This window comes from Macaca fascicularis, chromosome 10 (genome assembly GCF_037993035.2).
Source record: "Macaca fascicularis isolate 582-1 chromosome 10, T2T-MFA8v1.1".
Lineage (NCBI taxonomy): Eukaryota > Metazoa > Chordata > Mammalia > Primates > Cercopithecidae > Macaca > Macaca fascicularis.
In genome coordinates, this window is record NC_088384.1 from 50,036,616 (window position 1) to 50,042,615 (window position 6,000).

A 6,000-nucleotide genomic window follows, 5' to 3' on the forward strand; every position below is an offset into this window, starting at 1 on the left:
CCACAGAAACAGTGATTACAAACTGCTCAATCCAAAGAATGATTTAACTCTATGAGATGAATACAAACATCACAAAAGAGTTGCTCAGAAAGCTCTCTCCAATTTTCAACAGAATAGATTTCCTTACTCGCCACAGGCCTCCAGTTGCCACTTAATATCCTTTCGTATAATCCTGAAAGACAGACTTTCCAAACTGGGAAATGTAGAGTAAGCTGTAACTCTGTGAAACGAATGGACATATTAGAGAGCAGTTTCTTGGAATGCTTCTTACTGTGTTTTATTTGACAACATATCACTTTTTGCCATAGTCTTCAATGTACTCCAAATATCACTTTTTTAGTTTTACAGGAATGGTGTTCGAACAGTGCCTTATGAGAAGAAAGGTATAACTCACTGAGTGGAATGCACACTTCACCAGCAGTTTCTCAGAAAGCTTCTCTCCAGTTTTTATCTGAAGATATTTCCTTTTTCACCATAGGCCCAAATGTGATCCCGAATATCCATTCGCGGATCCATCCATGACAGAAGCTGTGTAATCAAAAGAAAGCTTTATCTATGTAAGATGAATAAGCATAGCAAAAAGCAGATTCACAGACAGCTTCTTTCCAGTTTTTATCTGAAGATATTTCCTTTTTCACCATAGTCCTGAATATGCTCCCGAATGTCCCTTTGTGGATCCGTCCATGACAGAGTTTCCAAGCTGCGTAATGTAAAGAAAGCTTTATCTATGTTAGATGAATACACATATCACAGAGCAGTTTCGTAGAAAGCTTCTTTCCAGTTTTTGTCTGAGGCTATTTCCCTTTTCACCAGAGGCATCAACATGCTCTCGAATATCACCTGGTACATTTTTCCTGAAAACGGTCTCACCAATGCTGTAGGAGAAGAGAGGTATAACACTGTGAGTGGAATGTACGCTTCACAAAGCAGTCCCTCGGAAAGCTTCTCTCCAGTTTCGGTCTGAACATGTATCCTTTTTCACCATAAGCCTCAAAGCACTCCCGAATGGCCTTTTACATCCTAAACATAAACAGGGTTAGAAAACTGCTCAATCAAAAGAGAGGCTTAACTAAGTGAGAGAAACTAGGATGACACAGAGCAGTTTCACAGAAAACTACATTCTGGATTTTACCTGAGGATATTTCTTTCTCCATATTCTAAGAAGTGTTCCCAAATGTCCTTCCTCAGATTCCACAAAGCAGTGACTTGAAACTGCTAATCCAAAGAATGGTTTAACTCTATGAGTTGAATAAACACATCACAAAGCAGTTGCTCAGAAAGCATCTCTGCAGTTTTCATTGGAAGACATTTCCTTGCTCACCACAAGCCTCTGGGCACCACTCAATATCCCTTCACAGATTCCTCCAAGACAGAGTTTCCAAACTGGGCAACATAGAGTAAGCTTTAACTCTGTGAAATGAATGCACATATCAGAGAGCCGTTTCTTGGAACGCTTCTCCCTGGGTTTATTGGAGGATATTTCACTTTTCACCATAGTGTTCAATGTACTCCGAAATATCACTTTCTCGGTTTTACAGGAACAGTGTTCAAATACTGCCTTATGTGAAAAGAGGTATAACTCCCTGGGTGGAATGCACACATCACAAAGCAGTTTCTCAGAATGCTGATCTCCAGTTTATATCTGAAGATATTTCCTATTTCACCATAGGCCTGAATATGCCCCCGAAAGTCCCTTCACGAATCCGTCCATGACGGCATTTGAAAACTGCATCATAGAAAGAAAGTTTTATCTATGGGAGATTAATAAACATATTTATCACAAAGCAGTTTCACAGAAAGCTTCTTTCCAATTTTTTTCTGAGAATATTGCTTTTTCCACCATAGCCAACAATTTACTCCCAAAGGTCCTCTGGTAGCTTCTTCTGCAAAAGGGATTGCCCAATCTTCTATGAGAAGAAAAGCATAACTCAGTGAATGGAATGCGGACGTCAGAAAGCAACTGCTCGGAAATCTCTCCATTTTCTATCTGAAGATATTTCCGTTTTCACCGTAAGCCTCAAAGCACTCCCTAGCATCCCTTAGCTGACTAAACTAAAGCAGTATTAGAATACTGCTCAATGAAAACAGAAGCTTAAATGTGTGAGTGGAATTAACATGACACAGAACAGTTTCACAGAAACCTTCCTTCTGGTTTTTATCAGAGGGTATTTCTTTTTCAGCATAATCTTAAGAGCATTCCCAAATGTCCTTTCTCAGATTCCACAGAAAGAGTGATTTCAAACTGCTGAATCCAAAGAATGATTTAACTCTATGAGATGAATACACACATCACAAAGCAGTTGCTCAGAAAGCTTCTCTCCAGTTTTCAACGGAAGGCATTTCCTTGCTTGCCACAGGTCTCTGGTCGCCTCTTAATATCCATTTGCAGAATCCTCAATGACAGACTTTCCAAACTGGGAAATGTAGAGTAACCTTTATCTCTCTGAAATGAATGCACATGTCAGAGAAAAGTTTCTTATAATGCTTCTTTCTGGGTTTTATTTCAAGATATTGCACTTTTCCCCATAGTTTTCCATGGGCTCCAAAATATTACTTTTTCGGTTTTACAGCAACAGTGTTCAAACACTGCCTTATGAGAGTAGAGGTATAACTCCCTGAGTAGAATGCACACATAACAAAGCAGTTTCTCAGAAATCTTCTATCCAGAGTTTATCTGAAGATATCTCCTTTCAAACTATAGGCCTGAATGTGCTCCCAAATGTCCCTTCACGGATCCATCCATGACAGTTTCCAAACTGCCTAATATAAGAAAAGTTTTATCTATGTGAGATGAATAAATATATATATCACAAAGCAGTTTCACATAAATCCTCTTTCCAGTATTTTTCTGAGGATATTTCCTTTTCCCCATGGCTGTCCATATACTCCTGAATGTCCCTTGGTAGTTTTTCCTCCAAAAGGGATTCCCCAATCCTCTATGAGAAGAAAGGTATAATTCTGTGAGTGGAATGCACACATTACAAAGCAGCTCCTCAGAAAGCATCTCTCCAGTTTCTATCTGAGGATATTTCCTTTTTCACTGTAAGCCTCAAAGCCCTCCCGAATATCCCTTTGCAGACTAAACAAAAACAGTGTTAAAATACTGCTCAATGAAAAGAGAAGCTTAACTGTGTGAGTGGAATTCACATGATACAGAGTAGTTTCACAGAAAGCTATCTTCTGGTTTTTATCGGAGGGTATTTCTTTTTCAGCATATAGAGCATTTCCAAATGTCCTTTCTCAGGTTCCACAGAAACAATGATTTCAAACTGCTCAATCCAAAGAATGATTTAACTCTATGAGATGGATACACATGTCACAAAGCAGTTGCTCAGAAAGCTTCCCTCCAGTTTTCAATGGAAGACATTTCATTGCTCACCACAGGCCTCCAGGTGCCACTTAATATAACTTCGCAGATTTCTCAAAGACAGTGTTTCCAAACTGGGCAATGTAGAGTAAGCTTTAACTCTGTGAAGTGAATGCACATATCAGAGAGCAGTTTCTTGGAATGCTTCTTTCTGGGTTTTATTTGTGGATAGTTCACTTTTCCCTGTAGTTTTCAAGGCACTCCAAAATATAATGTTTTCAGTTTTACAGGAACAGTGTTCAAACACTGCCTTATGAGAAAGGAGTTATAACTCCCTGAGTGGAATGCACACATCACAAAGCAGTTTCTCAGAAAACTTCTCTCCAGTTTTTATCTGACGATATTTCCTTTTTCACCATTGGCCTGAATGTGCTCCCAAATGTCCGTTCATGGTTCTGTCCATGACAGAGTTTCCAAGCTGCATAATGTAAAGAAAGCTTTATCTATGTGATTGAATAAACATAGCAAAAAGCAGATTTACAGAAGGCTTCTTTCCTGTTTTTACCTGAAGCTATTTCCTTTTTCACCATAGTCTTGAAGGTTCTCTTGAATGTCCCTTGGTGGATCAGTCCATGACAGAATTTGCAAGCTGTGTAATGTAAAGAAAGCTTTATCTATGCTAGATGAATACACATAGCACAGAGCAGTTTCACAGAAAGCTTCTTTCCAGTTTTTGTCTTAGAATATTTCCATTTCACCATAGCCTTCCATATACTCTCAAATGTCTCTTGGTAGCTTTTTCTCAAAAAGGGATTCCCCAATCTTCTAAGTAAAGAAAGGTATAACTCTGTGACTGCAATGCACACGTCACAAAGCAGCTCCTTGGAAAGCTTCTCTCCAGTTTCTATCTGAAGATATGTCGGTTATCAGCATAAGCATCAAAGTGCTAACAAACATCCCTTCGCAGACTAAACAAAAACAGTGTTAGAATACTGCTCAATGTAAAGAGAAGATGAATTGGGTGAGTGAAATTCACACGACGCAGAGCAGTTTCACAGAAAGCTTCCTTCCAGTTTTTATCTGAAGATATTTCCTTTCTCACCATAGTCCTGAATGTGCTCCCTAATGTCCCTTCCTGGATCCTTCCATGACAGTGTCTAAGCTGTGTAATGAAAAGAAAGCTTTATCTATGTGAGATGAACACACATATCACAGAGTATTTTCACAGAAAGCGTCTTTCCAGTTTTTATCTGAGGCTATTTCCCTTTTCACCATTAGCGTCAATATGCTAACGAATATAGCTGGATACCTTTCTCTCCAAAAGGGTTTCCCCGATGCTGTATGAGAAAAGAGGGATAACACTGTGAGTGGAATACACCCGTCACAAACAGTTCCTAGAAATGCTTCTCTCTAGTTTTTGTCTGAACATATTTCCTTTTTCACTGTAAGCCTCAATGCGATCCCGAATATCCCTTCGCATGCTAAACAGAAACAGTGTCAGAAAACCACTCAATGAAAAGAGATGCTTAGCTGAGTGAGACGAATTCACATGACACATAGCAGTTTCACTGAAAGCTTCCTTCTGGTTTTTATCTGAGGATAATTCTTTCTCCATATTCTAAAGTGCGTCCCCAAATGTACTTCCTCAGATTCCACAGAAACAGTGATTTCAAACTACTCAATCCAAACAATGGTTTAACTCTATGAGATGAATACACACATCACAAAGCAGTTGCTCAGAAAGCTTCTTTCCAGTTTTCAATGTAAGAGGTTTCCTTGCTCACCAAGGGCCTCTGGGAGCCACTAAATGTCCCTCAGGAGTTTCCTCAAAGACAGAGATTCCGGAACTGGGCAATGAGAAGTAAGCTTTAACACTCTGAAATGAATGCACATATCAGAGAGCAGTTTCGTGGAATGCTTCTTTCTGTGTTTTATCTGAGGGTATTTCACTTTTCGTTATAGTCTTCAATGCTCCAATAAATGTAACTTTTTTGGTTTTACAGGAACCGTGTTGAAACACTGCCTTATGAGAAAAGAGGTATGACGCACTGAGTGGAATGCACACATCACAAAGCAGCTTCTCAGAAAACTTCACTCCAGTTTTTATCTGACGATAATTGCTTTAACACCATAGTCCTGAAAGTGTTCCCAAATGTCCCTTCGTGGATCCATCCATGACAGAGTTTCCAAGCTGTGTAATGTATAGAAAGTTTTATCTATGTCAGATGAATACACATATCACAGAGCAGTTTCACAGAAAGCTTGTTTCCAGTTTTTCTCTGAGGCTGATTCCCTTTTCACCATAGGAGTCAATATGCTCCCGGATATCCCTTGGTACCTTTTTCTCCAAAAGTGTTTTCCTGAAGCTCTATGAGATGAGAGGTATCACACTGTAAGTGGAATGCACACGTCACAAAGCAGTTCCTTGGAAAGCTTCTCTATAGTTTCTATCTGAACATATTTCCTTTTTCGCCATAAACCTCAAAGCACTCCCCAGTATACCTTCGCATGCTAAGCATAAACAGAGTTAACAGTGAGAAGCTTCACTAAGTGAGAGGAATTCACATGACACATAGCAGTTTCACAGAATGCTTCCATCTGGTTTTTATCTGAGAATGTTTCTTTCTCCATATTCTAAAGAGCATTCCCAAATGTCCTTCCTCAAATTCCACAGAAACAATGATTTCAAACTG